Source organism: Aegilops tauschii, chromosome 5 (genome assembly GCF_002575655.3).
Source record: "Aegilops tauschii subsp. strangulata cultivar AL8/78 chromosome 5, Aet v6.0, whole genome shotgun sequence".
Lineage (NCBI taxonomy): Eukaryota > Viridiplantae > Streptophyta > Magnoliopsida > Poales > Poaceae > Aegilops > Aegilops tauschii.
This window is the reverse complement of record NC_053039.3, coordinates 440,317,169-440,340,012: the sequence shown is the minus strand read 5'-3', so window position 1 is coordinate 440,340,012 and position 22,844 is coordinate 440,317,169.

Here is a 22,844-nt window from a genome sequence, read left to right as displayed (position 1 = left end):
CATTGGATCAGTGATGGATAATGATGTCGGATGCGATTCCTCATGCAATAGTTATAACATAGGGTGACACAGAACTAGCTCCAGTTCATCAATGTAATGTAGGCATGTATTCCGAATATAGCCATACGTGCTTATGGAAAAGAACTTGCATGACATCTTTTGTCCTACCCTCCCGTGGCAGCGGGTCCTATTGTAAACTAAGGGATATTAAGGCCTCCTTTTAATAGAGTACTGGACCAAAGCATTAACACTTAGTGAATACATGAACTCCTCGAACTACGGTCATCACCGGGAGTGGTCCCGATTATTGTCACTTCGGGGTTGCCGGATCATAACACATAGTAGGTGACTATTGACTTGCAAGATAGGATCAAGAACTCACATATATTCATGAAAACATAATAGGTTCAGATCTAAAATCATGGCACTCAGGCCCTAGTGACAAGCATTAAGCATAGCAGAGTCATAGCAACATCAATCTTAGAACATAATGGATACTAGGGATCAAACCCTAACAAAACTAACTCGATTTTTACATGATAAATCTCATCCAACCCATCACCGTCCAGCAAGCCTACGATGGAATTACTCACGCATGGCGGTGAGCATCATGAAATTGGTGATGGAGGATGGTTGATGATGACGACGGCGACGGATTCCCCTCTCCGGAGCCCCGAACGGACTCGAAATCAGCCCTCCCGAGAGAGATTAGGGCTTGGCGGCGGCTCCGTATCGTAAAACGCGATGAATCCTTCTCCCTGATTTTTTCTCCCTGAACGTGAATATATGGAGTTGGAGTTGAGGTCGGTGGAGCTCTAGTGGGCCCACGAGGCAGGGGGCGCGCCCTCCACCCTCGTGGATAGGGTGTGGGCCCCCTAGTGTTGATTCTTTCGCCAGTATTTTTTATATATTCCAAAAATATTCTCCGTGAAGTTTCAGGTCATTCCGAGAACTTTTATTCCTGCACAAAAATAACACCATGGCAATTGTGCTGAAAACAGCGTCAGTCCGGGTTAGTTCCATTCAAATCATGCAAGTTAGAGTCCAAAACAAGGGCAAAAGTGTTTGGAAAAGTAGATACGATGGAGACATATGAAGGGCATCTTATGGATCTAGCACCAAAGATGACAAAACTTAGATCCTTGCTTTTTGCCTAGCTAAGGTCGTAAAACTATAGCGCTTGTTGGGAGGCAACCCAACGAATAAAATTTGTTTTTGCTTTTTGCTTTCTGTTCTTTTGTGTTAACACAATTATGCTACTGTTATGATTGTGTTTTTTGTGTTTTAATTAGTGTTTGTGCCAAGTAAAGCCTTTAGGATCATCTTGTGTGATAGTTGTTCAATCTTGCTGAAAAAGACAAAAACTTTGTGCTCACGAAAATAATTTTCATAAATCACAGAAAAGAGATTTTTCCCTGATTCTTTTTGCATAAGATTAATATACAAATTACCCTGGTATTCCTAATTTGGTAGAAGTTTTGGAGTTCTAGAAGTATTCGAAAGTTCCAGATTACTACAGACTGTTCTGTTTTGACAGATTCTGTTTTCTTTGTCTTGTGTGCTTATTTTGATGGCTCTATGGTTTTCTTTGATGAGTTTTTGCCATAGAAAAGTTGGAATACAGTAGATATAATACAAAAACAAAATATGAGTTGGTTTGCTACAACACTTATAGTAGTGGTTTGCTTTCTTTTACTAACGGATCTCACAAAGGTTTTGTTGAGTTTTGTGTGATTGAAGTTTCCAAGTTTTGGGTTATCTTACGATGGATGAAAGAAGGATAGAAGAGCCTAAGCTTGGGGATGCCCCAGCATCCCAAGATATTATCAAAGAATGAGCAACCAACTAAGCTTGGGGATGCCCCCGAGTGGCATCCCCTCTTTCTTGTAACGACCATAGGTATTTTACTCGAGGCTATATTTTTATTCGTCACATGATATGAGTTTTGCTTGGAGTGTCTTGTATGATATGTGTCTTTGCTTGTTTTATTTTGGGTTTTAAGTCATCAATCTTTGCTGGACACACCTATTTGAGAGAGCCAAAATTATGTCATGACTTGTTAGAATTGCTCTCTATGCTTCACTTAAATCTTTTATAAGCTAGGACTTGCTCTAGTGCTTCACTTATATCTTTTTGAGCATGGTGTGCTTAGTATTTTTGAAAAAATGCTCTCTTGCTTCACTTAGATTTATTTGAGAGTTAGTAAAATTTTGAAGAAATTCTCTCTTGCTTCACTTAAATTATTTTGAGAGAAAGAAAATTTGTTATGCTCATGATCTTCACCGATATTTGTTTGAGCTCATGAAAAGCAACACATGAAAATTAGTCCCAAAGTGATAGATATCCAAGAAGGATAAACAAAGAAAAAATATATATGTCATGAAGATCATTGGACAAAATAAACTTGATTCTTAGTAATAGTTTTGAGATATGATGATGTGATATGTGAGTTATGTTGATGAGTGATTGTGCTCTAGTAAGAATATTGGTGTTAAGGTTTGTGATTCCCTATGCATGCACGAAAGTCAATAATCATGCAATGAAAATTATATCCTACTTATGGTGCATTATTCGGTGTTAATTATGCTTAATGCTTGCTTATGAGATTATTCGTTTCTTGGTTGGTAGCTACTCAATCTTTTTGCTAGCCTTCATTTTGCACCAAGTATGATCTCTACTTGTGCATCCAAAATCCTTTAAACCAGTTTTGCCACATGAGTCCACTATATCTACCTATATGCGGTATTCTTTTGCCATTCTAAGAAAATTTGCATGTGCCATCTATAATTTTCAAAATAAACTTCTCTTTTGTGTGTTTGTTTCGCTCGTGGAACGGTGATGGGTGGCTAATATTTTCCATGCTGGATGTGTTATTCTCATGATGAGTGTTTATTCACTTGTCATTGCACGAGAGTAAGGCAAAGGTCTTAGGGATGCCCAGTCCCAAAATGCAAAAATGAATTTACTTTATGTTGTCAAATAATAAATTCCTTGGAAAGTGTTGGTATGGAGGGCAACCGTGGATACGGCTAGCCATGGAAGTGAAAGTATGGTTGAAAAAGGAATAAAATTTATTTTCTGTTTGCGAACTACCTATGGCATATCTAGCATGGAAAGTGTTCGGAACTCTGAGTCATTTTCGTTGGTGGGATGGATATACCTCTCAAAATGTTTTTATCTCTAATTTTTTGCTTTGAGCATTGGCACCTCTACAAATCCCTACTTCCCTCTGCGAAGGGCCTTTCTTTTACTTTATGCAAAAACAAATTGAAATTGAGTCTCCATCTTCTCCTATAAAAGCACCAACTAGGAGGCAATATGATCGTACTTAAGTATTGGGGGTAGCTAATATTCGAGTGTGTTTCATGAATGGATCAATGTTTGAGCATGATGGGCTAGGGATAATTTGTTTTAGCATTGATATTTTGAAAGACATGGTTGCTTGTTGATATGCTTGAGTATCTAAATTATTGTGTCAAAACTAGACTATTGCTTTGAATCACATAAAAGTACAAATGTCCATGCTATAAATAAAAGAATATGATATGACATGATAAACAACACTCCACATCAAAAATTCTGTTTTTATCACTTACCTACTCGAGGACGAGCAGGAGTTAACCTTGGGGATGCTGATACGTCTCCAATGTATCTATAATTTTTTATTGTTCCATGCTGTTTTATTATCAATCTTGGATGTTTTACAATCATTTTATAGTCATTTTATATCATTTTTTGGTACTAACCTATTGACATAGTGCCAAGTGCCAGTTGTTGTTTTCTGCATGTTTTTTACATCGCATGAAATCAATATCAGACAGAGTCTAAAATGCCACGAAACTTTATGATGATTTTTATGGACCAAAAGGAAGAAGTTGGGCCCTGGTTGCACCTGGGGGAGTCCCGAGGAGGGGACAACCCACTAGGGCACGCCAGGAGGACCGGGCGCGCCCTGGTGGGTTGTGCCCACCTCGGGTGCCCCCGGACCGCCTCTTTGCTCTATAAATACCCCAATATTCCAAAAACCCTAGGGGAGTCGACGAAATATTCATCCAGCCGCTGCTAGAGTCCAGAACCACCAGATCCAATCTACACACCATCACGGAGGGGTTCACCACTTCCATTGGTGCCTCTCCGATGATGCGTGAGTAGTTCTTTGTAGACCTTCGGGTCCGTAGTTAGTAGCTAGATGGCTTTCTCTCTCTCTCTCTCTCTCTCGCTGAATTCTCAATACAATGGTCTCTTGGAGATCCATATGATGTAACTCTTTGTGCGGTGTGTTTGTTGGGATCCGATGAACTTCGAGATTATGATCAGTTATATCTTTTTATATCCATGAAAGTTATTTGAGTTTCTTTGATCTCTTATATGCATGATCTCTTATAGCCTCGCATTTCTTCTCCGATATTTGGGTTTTGGTTGGCCAACTTGATCTATTTATCTTGTAATGGGAAGAGGTGCCCGGTAGTGGGTTTGATAACCCACAAGTATAGGGGAGCGCAACAGTTTTCGAGGGTAGAGTATTCAACCCAAATTTATTGATTCGACACAAGGGGAGCCAAAGAATATTCTCAAGTATTAGCAGTTGAGTTGTCAATTCAACCACACCTGGATAACTTAGTATCTGCAGCAAAGTATTTAGTACCAAAGTAATATGGAAGTAACGGTAACAGTAGCAAAAGTAATATTTTTGGGTTTTGTAGTGATTGCAACAGTAGCAACGGAAAAGTAAATAAGCAAAGAACAATATATGAAAAGCTCGTAGGCATTGGATCGGTGATGGAGAATTATGCCGGATGCGGTTCATCATGTAACAGTCATAACATAGGGTGACACAGAACTAGCTCCAATTCATCAATGTAATGTAGGCATGTATTCCAAATATAGTCATACGTGCTTATGGAAAAGAACTTGCATGACATCTTTTGTCCTACCCTCCCGTGGCAGCGGGGTCCTAATGGAAACTAAGGGATATTAAGGCCTCCTTTTAATAGAGTACCGGACCAAAGCATTAACACATAGTGAATACATGAACTCCTCAAACTACGGTTATCACCGGGAGTGGTCCCGATTATTGTCACTCCGGGGTTGCCGGATCATAACACATAGTAGGTGACTATAGACTTGCAAGATAGGATCAAGAACTCACATATATTCATGAAAACATAATAGGTTCAGATCTGAAATCATGGCACTCGGGCCCTAGTGACAAGCATTAAGCATAGCAAAGTCATAGCAACATCAATCTCAGAACATAGTGGATACTAGGGATCAAACCCTCACAAAACTAACTCGATTACATGATAGATCTCATCCAACCCATCACCGTCCAGCAAGCCTACGATGGAATTACTCACGCACAGCGGTGAGCATCTTGAAATTGGTGATGGAGGATGGTTGATGATGACGACGGCGACGGATTCCCCTCTCCGGAGCCCCGAACGGACTCCAGATAAGCCCTCCCGAGAGGTTTTAGGGCTTGGCGGCGGCTCCGTATCGTAAAACGCGATGAATCCTTCTCTCTGATTTTTTCTCCCCGAAAGTGAATATATGGAGTTGGAGTTGAGGTCGGTGGAGCGTCAGGGGGCCCACGAGGCAGGGGGCGCGCCCAGGGTGGGCAGGCGCGCCCCCACCCTCGTGGACAGGGTGTGGGCCCCCTGACGTGGATTCTTCTTCCAGTATTTTTAATATTTTCCAAAAATATGTTCCGTGGAGTTTCAGGTCATTCCGAGAACTTTTGTTTCTGCACATAAATAACACCATAGAAAGTCTACTGAAAACAGCGTCAGTCCGGGTTAGTTCCATTCAAATCATGCAAGTTAGAGTCCAAAACAAGGGCAAAAGTGTTTCGAAAAGTAGATACGATGGAGATGTATCAACTCCCCCAAGCTTAAACCTTTGCTTGTCCTCAAGCAATTCAGTTGATAAACTGAAACTGATAAAGAAAAACTTTTACAAACTCTGTTTGCTCTTGTTGTTGTAAATATGTAAAGCCAGCATTCAAGTTTTCAGCAAAGATTATGACTAACCACATTTGCAATAACTCTTAGGTCTCATGTTTACTCATGTCAATGGCATAATCAACTAGCGAGCAATAATAATAAATCTCGGATGACAACATTATCTCAAAACAATCATGATATGATATAATAAGACGGTATCTCGCTAGCCCTTTCTGAGACCGCAAAACATTAATGAGAGCACCTTTAAAGATCAAGGACTGACTAGACATTGTAATTCATGGTAAAAGAGATCCAGTCATAGTCATACCCAACATAGATTAATAGTAATGGATGCAAATGACAGTAGCGCTCTCCAGCTAGTGCTTTTAATAAGAGGGTGATGACTCAACATAAAAGTAAATAGATAGGCCCTTCGCAGAGGGAAGCAGGGATTTGTAGAGGTGCCAGAGCTCAGTTTTGAAATAGAGATAAATAATATTTTGAGCGGCATACTTTCATTGTCAACATAACAACCAAGAGATGGCGATATCTTCCATGCTACACACATTATAGGCAGTTCCCAAACAGAATGGTAAGGTTTATACTCCCCCTCCACCAACAAGCATCAATCCATGGCTTGCTCGAAACAACGAGTGCCTCCAACTAGCAACAGCCCCGGGGGAGTTTTGTTTGCAATTATTTTGATTTGATTTGCATAAAGCATGGGACTGGGCATCCCGGTGACCAGCCATTTTCTCGTGAGTGAGGAGCGGAGTCCACTCCTCTTGAGAATAACCCGCCTAGCATGGAAGATACGGACAGCCCTAGTTGATACATGAGCTATTCGAGCATACAAAACAGAATTTCATTTGAACGTTTAGAGTTTGGCACATACAAATTTACTTGGAACGGCAGGTAGATACCGCATATAGGAAGATATAGTGGACTCATATGGAATAACTTTGGGGTTTAAGGGATTGGATGCACAAGCAGTATTCCCGCTTAGTACAAGTGAAGGCTAGCAAAAGACTGGGAAGCGACCAACTAGAGAGCGACAACAGTCATGAACATGCATTAAAATTAATAGACATTGAGTACGAGCATGAGTAGGATATAATCCACCATGAACATAAATATCGTGAAGGCTATGTTGATTTGTTTCAACTACATGTGTGAACATGTGCCAAGTTGAGTCACTTAAATCATTCAAAGGAGGATACCACCCCACTATACCACATCACAACCATTTTAATAGTATGTTGGCACGCAAGGTAAACCATTATAACTCATAGCTAATCAAGCATGGCACGAGCAACTATGATCTCTAATTGTCATTGCAAACATGTTTATTCATAATAGGCTGAATCAGGAACGATGAACTCATCATATTTACAAAAACAAGAGAGGTCGAGTTCATACCAGCTTCTCTCATCTCAGTCAGTCCATCATATATCGTCATAATTGCCTTTCACTCGCACGACTGAATGATGTGAAAATAATAAGAGTGCACGTGCATTGGACTAAGCTAGAATCTGCGAGCATTCAATAAACAGGAGAAGACAAGGCAGTATGGGCTCTTGGTTAAATCAACAATAATGCATATAAGAGCCACTTCAACAATTTAATTATGGTCTTCTCCTATCGATCCCCAAGGAAAAGAAAAGAAATAAAACTATTTACACGGGAAAGCTCCCAACAAGCAAAAGAAGAACGGGAAATCTTTTTGGGTTTTCTTTTTAATTATTACTACTACAGCAAGAAAAGAAAACTAGATAAAAGCTACAACTAATTTTTTTTGGTTTTTCTTAAGGTTTATTGAACACACAAGAAGAAAGCAAGAAAAAGAAAATAAACTAGCATGGATATTACAGTGAAAAAGTATGAGCACCGACATCTAGCAATGAGTGTGTGCGAACATCAATGTAATGTCGGTGGGAAATATGTACTCCCCCAAGCTTAGGCTTTTGGCCTAAGTTGGTTTATTGCCACGGATGGCCTGGCGGATATCCATAGTTGTAGCCGGGGTCGTACTGAGATGCAGCGGCTATCGCCTCCTGAGCTGCAGCATGGCGGCGGGCTGCCTCCGCCCTCCTCTCGTACTCATCTGCCTCCTCTCTGGTAATAAAATGTCTTCCTTTTGCCTGATAATCAAAGAAGGCAGGAGCAGGGAGAGTAATACGGACAGCACGACGTCTGTCAAAGATTAAGCAATACCGGAGAGGTGATTCATTCCTCTCGACAAACTGGTGGTGAACCATAGCATTAAAGTCTAGGTAAGTAGGAGGCAATTCAATATCATCATTACATATGGTTACACCAAGAAAATCAGCTAAGCGGGTTGCATAAATTCCACCGAAGAAATCTCCATTAAATCTATTATGATGCAACCTACGTGCAACAATGGCTCCCAAGTTATAAGATTTGTCTCCTAACACAGCACTCCTAAGAATGCTGAGGTCAGGGACACACATATGACATGCTTCATCTTTACCATTTATGTACCTACCTATGAAGAGAGCAAAATAATGTATAGCAGGAAAATGAATGCTCCCTATGGTAGCTTGTGCTATATCTCTAGATTCCCCCACAGTTATATTGGCAAGAAAATTTCTAAATTCAGATTTGCGAGGTTCACTAGTACTACCCCATTGTGGAAGTTTGCAAGCAGTGGTAAAATCCTCTAAGTCCATCATATAAGATTTTTCATAAAGATCAAATAGGACAGTTGGAGAATTACGTGAAGATGAAAATTCAAACCTCCTCACAAAGGAACTAGTGAGATAGTGGTACTGGCGGCACTTTTCTTCTTCGAAGCTCACAAGATCAGCGTTACGCAAATATGCATTAAATTCTTCCTTGATTCCCGCTCGATCCATAAAATTTTCTGAAGGCCATTCACAAGGCCGCACTGGAGCGTTCCTTGGTGGCTCATCATCGGCATCGCGCATTGCGAGCCTGGGTCCTTGCTTCCTTGAAGAACCACCTTGGTATATTTTCCTAAGCATATTTCTTCCTCTGAAAAATTTCTGAAATTTTTAGTAACTTCAAACAAAAGTGAACCAAGCTCAATAAAATTGATAGCAACTACTCCTACAAGTGCCTAGAGACTATATCATGCATTAGAACTACTTGGAACCATATAAATTTGACATGCAAGCTCAAGAACATGGTCACCTAGGCAGCACAAATTTGCAATGAATAAAGCACTAGAACAAAAACTAATTGGACCAATGGAGGAGTCACATACCAAGGAACAATCCTCTAAAGCAGTTTTGTGAGAGGTGCTTTGAGCAAGGAGATCAAAAATCACAGCAAAATGAGCTAGAACTCGTGCTTGAGCTGGATGGTGATTTTTTTGGGAGGAAGAAGAAGTGTGTGGATGCAGGAATAAGTGGAGGGGAGCCACCATGGGCCCACGAGGCAGGGGGCGCGCCTAGGGGGTGGGCGCGCCCTGGACCCTCGTGGCCAGGTGCTTGCTCCCCTGCTGTGTTCTCAGTGCCACATATTCTCAAATATTCCATAAAAAATCATATTTCAATTTCAGGGCATTTGGAGAACTTTTATTTTCGGGGTATTTTTATATTGCACGGATAATTCAAAAAACACACAGATAAATACTATTTTTATTTTATTTCAACTAAATAACAGAAAATAAAAGGAGGGTACAGAAGGTTGTGCTTTCTAATTTCATCCATCTCATGCTCATCAGAAGGAATCCACTAGCAAGGTTGATCAAGTCTTGTTAACAAACTCATTCCGAATAACATGGAACCGGAGAAATTTTGAATGACACTATGTTACCTCAACGGGGATATGCACATCCCCAATAATAAGAATATCATATTTCTTCTTGACAGTAGGAAGAGGATATTCAAAACCTCCAAAAACAATCGATGGAATTTTTCCAATAGAATTTATACTATGGACTTGAGGTTGTTTCCTCGGAAAGTGTACCGTATGACATGAAAAGTGACATTGCCTTTGTTGCAATCAATAACAGCCCCTGCCGTATTCAAAAAGGGTCTTCCAAGAATAATAGACATACTATCATCCTCGGGAATATCAAGAATAACAAAGTCCGTTAAAATAGTAACGTTTGCAACCACAACAGGCACATCCTCACAAATACCGAAAGGTATAGCAGTTGATTTATCAGCCATTTGCAAAGATATTTCAGTAGGTGTCAACTTATTCAAGTCAAGTCTACGATATAAAGAGAGAGGCATAACACTAACACCGGCTCCAAGATCACACAACGCAGTTTTAACATAGTTTCTTTTAATGGAGCATGGTATAGTTGGTACTCCTAGATCTCCAAGTTTCTTTGGTATTCCACCTTTAAAAGTATAATTAGCAAGCATGGTGGAAATTTCAGCTTCCGGTATCTTTATTTTATTAGTGACAATGTCTTTCATATACTTAGCATAAGGATTCATTTTGAGCATATCAGTTAATCGCATACGCAAAAAGATAGGTCTAATCATTTCAGCAAAGCGCTCAAAATCCTCATCATCCTTTTTCTTGGATGATTTGGGAGGAAAAGGCATGGGTTTCTGAACCCATGGTTCTCTTTCTTTACCGTGTTTCCTAGCGACAAAGTCTCTCTTATCATAACGTTGATTCTTTGATTGTGGGTTATCAAGATCAACAGCAGGTTCAATTTCTACATCATTGTCATTGCTAGGTTGAGCATCATCATGAACATCATCATTAACATTTTCACTAGGTTCATGTTCATTACCAGATTGTGTTTCAGCATCAGAAATAGAAATATCATTGGGATTCTCAGGTGGTTCAGCAATAGGTTCACTAGAAGCATGCAAAGTCCTATCATTTTTCTTTTTCTTCCTTTTAGAAGGACTAGGTGCATTAATATTATTTCTCTGAGAATCTTGTTCAATTCTCTTAGGGTGGCCTTCAGGATACAAAGGTTCCTAAGTCATTTTGCCAGTTCTAGTAGCCACGCTAACAGCATAATCATTATTCTTACTATTTAATTCATTGAGCAAATCATTTTGAGCTTTAAGTACTTGTTCTACTTGAGTGGTAACCATAGAAGCATGTTTAGTAATGAGTTTAAGTTCACCTTTAACTCTAGACATATAATCACCCAAGTGTTCGAGCGTATCGGAATTGTATTTCAATTGTCTACCAAAATAAGCATTAAAATCTTCTTGCCTAACCATAAAGTTATCAAACTCATCCAAACATTGGCTAGCAAACTTAGTAGGAGGGATTTCAGCTTTATCATATCTATAGAGAGAATTTACCTTTACTACCTGTGTCGGGTTATCAAGACCGTGAGTTTCTTCAATAGGTGGAGGATTAAGATCATATGTTTCTTCAACAGGCGGTAAATTAAGACCGTGTATTTCTTCAATATGAGGTAAATTCTTAACATCTTCAGCTTTAATACCTTTTTCTTTCATAGACTTCTTTGCCTCTTGCATATCTTCAGGACTGAGAAATAGAACACCTCTTTTCTTCGGAGTTGGTTTAGGAATAGTCTCAAGAAGTGTCCAATTATTTTCATTTGTCAACATATTATTCAATAGAATTGCAGCGTCATCCGGTGTTCTTTCCCTGAAAACAGAACCAGCACAACTATCCAGGTAATCTCTGGAAGCATCGGTTAGTCCATTATAAAAGATATCAAGTATTTCATTTTTCTTAAGAGGATGATCAGGCAAGCATTAAGTAATTGGAGGAGCCTCCCCCAAGCTTGTGGGAGACTCTCTTCTTCAATTTGCACAAAATTATATATTTCCCTTAAAGCAGCTTGTTTCTTATGAGCAGGGAAATATTTAGCAGAGAAGTAATAGATCATATCCTGGGGACTACGCACACAACCAGGATCAAGAGAATTGAACCATATCTTAGCATCACCCTTTAATGAGAACGGAAATATTTTAAGGATATAAAAGTAGCGAGTTCTCTCATCATTAGTGAACAGGGTGGCTATATCATTCAATTTAGTAAGATGTGCCACAACAGTTTCAGATTCATAGCCATAGAAAGGATCAGATTCAACCAAAGTAATTATATCATGATCAATAGAGAATTCATAATCCTTATCAGTAACACAGATAGGTGAAGTAGCAAAAGCAGGGTCAGGTTTCATTTTAACATTAAGAGATTGCTGCTTCCATTTAGCTAATAACTTCTTAAGATCATATCTATCTTTGCAAGCAAAAATAGCTTTAGCAATTTCTTCATCCATAACATAGCCCTCAGGCACAACAGGCAATTCATATTTATTAGGGGTAGAGTCTTCATCATCACTATCATCGATATTATCAGTTTCAATAATTTCATTTTCTCTAGCCCTAGCAAGTTGTTCATCAAGAAATTCACCAAGTGGCACAGTAGTATCAAGCATAGAAGTAGTTTCATCATAAGTATCATGCATAGCAGAAGTGGCATCATCAATAACATGCGACATATCAGAATGAATAGCAGAAGCAGGTTTAGGTGTCGCAAGCTTACTCAAAACAGAAGGTGAATCAAGTGCAGAGCTAGATGACAGTTCCTTACCTCCCCTCGTAGTTGAGGGATAAATTGTTGTTTTAGCGTCTTTCAAGTTCTTCATAGTGACCAGCAGATATAAATCCCAAGTGACTCAAAGAATAGAGCTATGCTCCCCGGCAACGGCGCCAGAAAATAGTCTTGATAACCCACAAGTATAGGGGATCGCAATAGTTTTCGAGGGTAGAGTATTCAACCCAAATTTATTGATTCGACACAAGGGGAGCCAAAGAATATTCTCAAGTATTAGCAGTTGAGTTGTCAATTCAACCACACCTGGATAACTTAGTATCTGCAGCAAAGTATTTAGTACCAAAGTAATATGGAAGTAACGGTAACAGTAGCAAAAGTAATATTTTTGGGTTTTGTAGTGATTGCAATAGTAGCAACGGAAAAGTAAATAAGCAAAGAACAATATATGAAAAGCTCGTAGGCATTGGATCGGTGATGGAGAATTATGCCGGATGCGGTTCATCATGTAACAGTCATAACATAGGGTGACACAGAACTAGCTCCAATTCATCAATGTAATGTAGGCATGTATTCCAAATATAGTCATACGTGCTTATGGAAAAGAACTTGCATGACATCTTTTGTCCTACCCTCCCGTGGCAGCGGGGTCCTAATGGAAACTAAGGGATATTAAGGCCTCCTTTTAATAGAGTACCGGACCAAAGCATTAACACATAGTGAATACATGAACTCCTCAAACTACGGTCATCACCGGGAGTGGTCCCGATTATTGTCACTCCGGGGTTGCCGGATCATAACACATAGTAGGTGACTATAGACTTGCAAGATAGGATCAAGAACTCACATATATTCATGAAAACATAATAGGTTCAAATCTGAAATCATGGCACTCGGGGCCTAGTGACAAGCATTAAGCATAGCAAAGTCATAGCAACATCAATCTCAGAACATAATGGATACTAGGGATCAAACCCTAACAAAACTAACTCGATTACATGATAGATCTCATCCAACCCATCACCGTCCAGCAAGCCTACGATGGAATTATTCACGCACGGCGGTGAGCATCATGAAATTGGTGATGGAGGATGGTTGATGATGACGACGGTGACGGATTCCCCTCTCCGGAGCCCCGAACGGACTCCAGATCAGCCCTCCCGAGAGGTTTTAGGGCTTGGCGGCGGCTCCGTATCGTAAAACGCGATGAATCCTTCTCTCTGATTTTTTTCTCCCCGAAAGTGAATATATGGAGTTGGAGTTGAGGTCGGTGGACATCAGGGGGCCCACGAGGCAGGGGGCGCACCCAGGGGGCAGGCGCGCCCCCACCCTCGTGGACAGGGTGTGGGCCCCCTGATGTGGATTCTTCTTCCAGTATTTTTAATATTTTCCAAAAATATGTTCCGTGGAGTTTCAGGTCATTCCGAGAACTTTTGTTTCTGCACATAAATAACACCATAGAAAGTCTGCTGAAAACAACGTCAGTCCGGGTTAGTTCCATTCAAATCATGCAAGTTAGAGTCCAAAACAAGGGCAAAAGTGTTTGGAAAAGTAGATACGACGGAGACGTATCAGGGTTCGACCTTACGGTGCTAGACCCCAGTGACAGAAAGGGAACCGACACGTATGTATTGTTGCTACTAAGGATAAAAAGATGGGATCTATATCTAACGCAATAGATAAACGGATCTTGTCTACATCATGTCATCGTTCTTATTGCATTACTCCGTTTTTTCATGAACTTAATACACTAGATGCATGCTGGATAGCGGTCGATGTGTGGAGTAATAGTAGTAGATGCAGGCAGGAGTCGGTCTACTAATCTTGGACGTGATGCCTATGTAATGATCATTGCCTGGATATCGTCATAATTATTTGAAGTTCTATCAATTGCCCAACAGTAATTTGTTTACCCACCGTTTGTTATTTTTCTCGAGAGAAGCCACTAGTGAAACCTACGGCCCCCGGGTCTTCTTTCTCATATATTTGCCTTGCGATCTACTTTTTCTTGCGTTTATTTTCAGATCTATTAAACTAAAAATACAAAAATACCTTGCTGCATTTTATTCTTATCTATTTTATTTGGCGTTCATCTATCAATCTACTACAAATTTACCTCACGTCCTTTGCCTATCTTGAGGCGCCGTACCCCGAAAGGGATTGACAACCCCTTTAACAAGTCAGGTTGCGAGGTGTTGTTATTTGTGTGCAGGGGCTGTTTACGTTGTGTTGCTTGGTTCTCCTACTGGTTTGATAACCTTGGTTTCATATCTGAGGGAAATACCTACCGCCGTTGTGCTACATCATCCCTTCCTCTTTGGGGAAATACCGACGTAGCTTCAAGCGACATCAGTGGCCTAGTGACGGTGGCAGGGTGTTTGACATTCGTTCCCATTTCTTGCATGGGACCTAAGCATGCAAGATGCAACCAAGGACACAGATTTGATTTTTCAACCAATTTATATGCACTGGAGCATGTGCATGTAGTTCAAATTTGAATTATGCACATAAAATGATTAGAAAACCCAGTTAATGTATAAAAATATCCAAACGAACCCCAAAAAATTCCAAAATTTAACACAACACTCCTATTGTCCTATGTTGACACTAGAAATATTTTGAAAGCAATAAGAGGCAACGGATATTGTTTCATCCCCAAAGGTGGCACGTTCCCTACCGAAACCATCACGCTTGTTGTGAGAAGCTCTGGTTTGTGAGAAGCTTATACCCAAACCTGCCCCAAATGGGAAAAAAATTACCACGGCATGTTGATGCCGCTCCATGATAGCATGCCAAGTTTCATGAATTTGAGACGAGTTTTGGATTTACTAGAATTTAAAAACCAGGTATCTCAATGTTTGCGGCCGAGTGACGGTGGCAAGGTGTTTGACATTCATTGTCATTTCTTGCATGGGACCTAAGCATGCAACCAAGGACACAGATTTGATTTTTCAACCAATTTATATGCACCGAAGCATGTGCATGTAGTTAAAATTTGAATTATGCACATAAAATTCCTAGAAAACCCAGTTAATGTATAAAAATGTCCAAACGAACCCTGAAAAATTCCAAAATTTAACACAACACTCCTGTTGTTCTATGTTGACACTAGAGATTTTTTGAAAGCAATAAGAGGCAACGGATATCGTTTCGTCCCCAAAGGTGGCACGTTCCCTACCGAAACCATCACGCTTGTTGTGAGAAGCTCTGGTTTGAGAGAAGCTTATACCCAAACCTGCCCCAAATGGGACAAAAAATTTACCACGGCATGTTGATGCCGCTCCATGATAGCGTGCCAAGTTTCACGAATTTCAGATGAGTTTTGGATTTACTAGAATTTAAAAACCCAGGTATCTCAATGTTTGCGGCCCAGTGACGATGGCAGGGTGTTTGACATCCAATCCTATTTCTTGCATGAGACATAAGCATGCAACCAAGGACACATATTTGATTTTTCAACCTGTTTATATGCACTAGAGCATGTGCGTGTAGTTCAAATTTTAATTATGCACCTGAAATGGCTACAAAACCAAGTTAATGTATAAAAACGTCCAAACGAACCCTGAATAATTCCAATTTTTTTGACGACACACCTATAGTTGCATGTTTACTGCAGATAAAAGTTCTAGCAATTCAAACACCATCCTTTGCAGCTGTGACCCCATTATTTAATTCAAATCAAGTGGATCGCACACAGTTTATTATCACCAACCATGTGAGATGCAGCACAAAATATCTTGGAGCACCGTCGGAGTATAGTACGCATACGGCTTACGCGAGAAGGTGCGACGGCTACAATCCACAGCCGGCGTGTCAAGCAGACTAGCTCGCTCCCCAAATATCATTTCACTATTCAATCGTCGCCGGTGAAAGATGGGGACATGGACCCGCGTCGTGAGGGCAACTTCGGTGGCCCACTCCGGCGAGAGCGCAGCCGCAGCCGCCAGACGCGTGCTAACAAGCTTCGTGAGGGCGACCGCAATCTGCGTCCGGGCGGCCAAGGCAGCCCAAACGGCCGTTGTTGCTTCTCAGGCGGCGGCGACAACATCTGCCTCGGGGATAGCGCAACTGGCAAGAGTGGCACAACAGCTGTCCGTTCCGCAGCGGTGGCCTTAGCTCTGATGGAGGCCGCCCACGACCATGTCGAGGCCGCCCATGCCCAGCTCATGGCGGTCACCGCACAAATCGAACGAAGCTTCTCCGACAACGGTCGGCAACCCATGGCTGAAGTGTTGGCAATCGCCGAGAGCGTTCGAGCAGCCGTCCGTTCCTGCGCGGCATACCTTGCCACGACGGAGCCCGCCAAAGCCCAGATCGCGGCCGCCCACGCCCAGCTCGTGGCGGCCTATTCCAAAGAGATGGCGGATGCGGATGGCGAGATGCTTGCCGAGTATGGTGTGTGGATGCCATGGAGCCCCTTTCCCAGAAGACCGTCGGGCGCGAGCTGGACATGGAGGCGGCAGCGGAGATTGACGAGCACCAGCCATAGAAGTACTCTTTGTTTTGTTTAATTAAGAGCGCCGGTATTTAATTTGTTAGAGTAATGTTTAGGTCAGCTAGCTCTATTTAATTGTTGAACTTGCTAGATTAAGAAGTGTGGGTGTGCGGTAGTCTCCTTTGTGTACCCAAATTATGCAATGACGTGGATGACCACTGTAACAGGGAAATTCGAACCAAATTTTTGACGTTCAAACTCATCACGCACGGGTTAAGCTATCTGAATCGTTTGTGATGTTCACATATCATACACAGTTCTGAATAAGGGACCGTGTCTGATGACACTTTGCGCGCCAGTTTTTTCGCTGAAGCGATTCCAAATTTCCGGCTTCCGCGGAAATATCTACCTCCCCGCCCCCTCCCCCTTACCAAAAGCCACATTTCCCCTATTTTCGTCTTTCTTTCCAAGTTGAAACCTTCACTCCTTGTTTGCAGCGCCGCCTCCTCGCCGGCGACCCTCCTTCACGCTGCTCGGCCTCGTCTATCCAGGCAGGTAATCCACACCCGACCCCCATCCTCCTCCTTCTTCCACATCCCACATGCCTCGACCGCCGGCGTGACACCTTCCACCCAAATCACGACCCCTCCACCAAATAAGCGCCGCCCTAAGCCATGGTGCACGCAGTATAGCCAGGATCTCAAGGAGCATTTGGCAGTGGAGAAGCAAACCGTGGCCGCACGCGCGGATGAGATCACGATGGCTGCCATTCGTGCCGACCCCCAGATCTTGGAGGCGCACCTCGCCGTTGAGGCCACGTGGTTGGCTGCTTTAACCGACAGTTCGTGGCGTTTTCTCAAGCCCACCCTTTTAACTGTTTGGTTAATTAGTTGCCATGTTCAGTTAACTGTTTGGTTCAATTATGCAAATGTGATATTCAATTCTTCAGGGTGCAATTTTGTATTGTCTTCAATGTGAGAAATAAATTGAATTTTTCTTTACAAAATACATGAGAAACAAATACAATTGCTATATTTCCAAGTTGTCAAGCATGCTTAGTTTGGTTAACTATCTGATCTTCTATTAGGAGTATGTTATATTGTGAAATGTGGTGCTCAGTTAACGTTTGGCTCATTTGTTGTGGTGTTTAATTAACTGTTTGGTTCAATTCTGCAATGCGATGTTCAATTGTTGTGGGTGCATTCTGTTATTGTATACCATGTGAGAAATAAATAGAATTTGGCTGTACTAAATACATGAGAAACAAATACAATTGCTATATTTCCAAGTTGTTAAACATGCTTGGTTTGGTTAACTATCTGATCTTCTATTAGGAGTATGTTATATTGTGCAATGTGGTGCTTAGTTAACGTTTGGTTCATTTGTTGTGGTGTTTAGTTAACTGTTTGGTTCAATTTTGCAATGCGATGTTCAATTGTTTGGGTGCATTCTGTTATTGTATACCATGTGAGAAATAAATCGAATTTGGCTGTACTAAATAGTACATGTGAAACAAATACAGTTGCTATATTTCCAAATTGTTAAGCATGCTTGGTTTGGTTAACTGTCTGATCTTCTATTAGGAGTATGTTATATTGTGCAATGTGGTGCTCAGTTAACGTTTGGTTCATTTGTTGTGGTGTTTAGTTAACTATTTGGTTCAATTCTGCAATGCGATGTTCAATTGTTGTGGGTGCATTCTGTTATTGTATACCATGTGAGGAATAAATTGAATTTGGCTGTACTAAATACACGAGAAACAAATACAATTGCTATATTTCCAAGTTGTTAAACATGCTTGGTTTGGTTAACTGTCTGATCTTCTATTAGGAGTATGTTATATTGTGCAATGTGGTGCTCAGTTAATGTTTGGTTCATTTGTTGTGGTGTTTAGTTAACTGCTTGGTTCAATTCTGCAATGCGATGTCCAACTGTCGTGGGTAGAACTTTGTGTTGTTGTGCATGTGAGGAATAAATCGAATTTGACTGCACTTAATACATGAGAAACATATACAAGCGCTATATTTCCTAGTTCTTGATCATTCTTGGTTTGGATAAATGGGTTTTCCATGTGGCTTGAATTAATCTGATGAATCTGCAATGTGCTTATTTTTCATCAACATATTTTACTGATAGCATGCGAACCCTCACTTAACCTGATGACTAACTACCTTATATGTGTTACAGGGAAACAATGGGAAGCACTGAGGTTTACAATCGAGGTTTGCACATGCATGGTCCTTCGTCTAATAGCACATTATTGTGCAATTGCAGGAACCATTCTAATATTTAGGTTTTTAACAATTTGGTCTTGCACATGTAGGTCCTGCTGTCAGAGGTTTTGACCCACTGTTCGACCCTTTTTGTATATGGGGAAATGAGTTGTCCATGAATATCAGTCAAGTCAAGAAACTCAGAAAGATTGTTAGGATAAAGAAATTAGCGACAAAAAACAACAAGATCTTTGTCTGCACAATGAAGAAGAATTCGGTTCACTACAAGATGGTACTAACTATTATACCTTGCCTTTTTTATTTCTTTGCCCCATTTCCAATATAGAGAAGATATTTATGCACATCCTTGTTTTCCGGCCTTTCCAAAGCAGTTAACTGATGATTACATCTCAAACCACCTGTATGATCAGGAGGCGAGGAAGGTATTCATACAACACCCACGGTTCAATATTGAAGTGTTCCTGAAGAGGACGAATGATGGACGATCAATCATCCACAGGCACTGGCCTAAAGTTGCAAAGACCTTCAACATCAATGAAGGCTCAATATTCGCCTTCTACTTCGGCAGTTTTCCAGATGAGATACATCTGTCTATGTACCGTCTATGATGCTAATTTCGAAACGTTATAGATGTTGCATGTGGAACTTGGTGCTGGTGCAGTTGTGTAATGGGGTAGCTTAGTGCTGAAGCTATATGATGTTGTACTCTGATGTATTTCAATTATGAAAAAGAAATATATTATGTGCTTAATATGAAATGTCAATTAGATTAATAAATGGATTATTAATAATAAGATAATTAGCCTGCTAATTGGGTTTTTCTATTGCAAACGGTTATTGAGAAAACACAGTGGGCGATGACCTCAGGCAACGCACACAGTTTCTAGAAATAAACCGTGTTAGATTAATGAACAATCACACACGACATCCTCTTAAAAACTATTTGCGTTAGGCCACCTGGCGCAAACGTTTACCACATAAAAACTGTGTGTGATGGACAGCCTTTGCCACATAGTTTCTTCTACGCACCGTGTGTGATGCATTCAATAACGCAAGTTATAAAATTCTTAATACCGTGTGCAATGGAAATGCTATCACAAACGATTTAACGGGGAAAATTGTGTGTGATGTACCTCGAACAGAAACGTTTTCTTTGGAGCGACCGTGTGGGATGTATATATGAACGGAAACGTTTAGCGGGGACTGACCATGTGGGATGTACTTACGACCGGAAATGGTTTCGCCTGTATAATTGTATTTTTTTTAGCACTACTGTACGTATAACCGTATTTGGTCGCTCGACGGTCGCACACGACCTCATTTTGCCGAGCGTGTGTGCCAGGAGGGCATATCCCCGACGATTTCTGGGTCGTGTGGGAAGGACCCCCCCCTATCGCCCACACTCACTTGGCGACGGTTCCAAATGCCGTCGCAAAAAGGGGTTAAAAACCGTTTGTATAGCAGCTCGTTGTACTAGTGTCTTTATTTACATGATTGCATACATGTAGGGGGAGCCTATGCATGTTACATGTCCTTCCAAAGCTTTACTTGTTATTATTCATATCTTTTATCTAAGGCTTTGATGTATGTTGTCATTAATTACCAAAAAGGGGATACTGAAAGCACAAGTGCTCCCTGGGTGATTTTGGTGATTAATGTCAACATATCTCTTGTTGGACTAATAGTTTCATCTAGTATATTTCAGAAAGTTCATCAAAGGCGTGGCATGGACAAGAGGATGTGGTACCCCTTCAAAATGCTAAGGACAAATATTGGCAAAAGCTCAAGACTCTTCATTTCTATTTTAGTGATCCAAGATCACATTGAGTCCATAGGAAATCCAATACTATTAAAAGGGGATGAGGTGTTGCTTAATGGTCTACTTGCTCAAAGTGCTTAGTGATATGCTCCAAAGCCCTCAACCACTTTCTCAATTCCAAATATGTCCTAAACCTAAAGTCGAACTCGGCCCCACCGATTTGATTCATCCGGCACCACCGAGTTCACTTGACATAGCCATAGCCAGAAACCCTAAACAGTTCGGTCTCACCGATGGGATCTCGGCCTCACCGAGATAGGCTTGCAAACTCTCTGTTGCCTATTGCAATTATTTCGGTCTTACCGAGATATGCATTCGGCCCCACCGAGCTTGCTTGACCAACTCTCTGTTTGCTTATTACCAAAATCGGTCTCACCGAGTTTGTGTAATCGGTCAAACCGAGTTGAGGTTTTACCCTAACCCTAGCACACCGGTCCCACCGAGTTGATCATATCGGTCCCACCGAAAATCCCAACGTTCACATTTTGAACTGAATCGGTCTCACCGAGTTCGCCTATTCAGTCTGACCGAGTTGGCTCTTTTGTGTGTAACGGTTAGATTTTGTGTGGAGGTTATATATACCCCTCCACCCTCCTCTCCATAGGTGAGAGAGCCATCAGAACATGCCTACACTTCCAGCATTCATTTTCTGAGAGAGAACCACCTACTCATGTGTTGAGACCACATTCCAATCCAACCACAAGAATCTTGATCTCTAGCCTTCCCCAAGTTGCTTTCCACTCAAATCATCTTTCCACCATAGCCAAATCTGTGTGAGAGTGTTGAGTGTTGGGGAGACTATCATTTGAAGCACAAGAGCAAGGAGTTCATCATCAACACACCATCTATTACCTTTTGGAGAGTGGTGTCTCCTAGATTGGTTAGGTGTCACTTGGGAGCCTCCGTCAAGATTGTGGAGTTGAATCAAGGAGTTTGTAAGGGCAAGGAGATCGCCTACTTTGTGAAGATCTACCCAAGTGAGGCAAGTCCTTCGTGGGCGATGGCCATGGTGAGATAGACAAGGTTGCTTCTTCGTGGACCCTTCGTGGGTGGAGCCCCCCCGTGGATTCGCGCAACTGTTACCCTTCGTGGGTTGAAGTCTCCATCAACGTGGATGTACGATAGCACCACCTATCGGAGCCACGCCAAAAATCTCCGTGTTTCCAATCACGTTTGCACACTCCAATCGCATCCCTTTACTTTCTTGCAACTTGCATGCTTTACTTTCCGCTGCTCATATACTCTTGCTATGCTTGCTTGAAATGTATTGTGAATGTTTAAACTTGTGCTAAAACTCCACCTTAACTTGAAGAACTTAAAAACTGCTACTTTTCTTTGTTGAGGGTCTAATCACCCCCCCCCTAGACACCTCTTCTCGATCCTTTCAGGTACCTTAGTTTAAAAAGAAGCCTAGAAAATTATCCAGACTTCCTGATCATAACCATTATTATTTCGCGTTTTAACCATTCAAACAAGTATTTTTTTTCCAGCCCATTGCAAAATTGATGAGGCTTTTCTAGATTATTCCAGATCCAAATAAATATTTTATTGCTAAAAATATAAACCAATTTAAAATGCGAATGGAGGTTTGAACTAGAAGTGTGTTATATTCCTGAAAATTTATAGGGAGTCTTCTCATGTATAGAGGAAGCTATGATAAATTTTCTAGGATTTCCGAAGGACATATATTATTGGATTATTTTTCTAGAGCATTTTAAAGCATTTGGGAGGTTTCAAATCATCCTCAGTTTTACAGTTAAACAAAAATGATGCAGAATCAACTCCTAACTCTATTTCCTAAACTTGGGTTGTGACAACCCAGAGCATTATGGCCTTTGCAGATCTCACCGAGAGAGTGATAAACATCATCTTGGCTCCAAGTACACACTTTGTATGCTTTATTGGAGAGTCGCAAATAT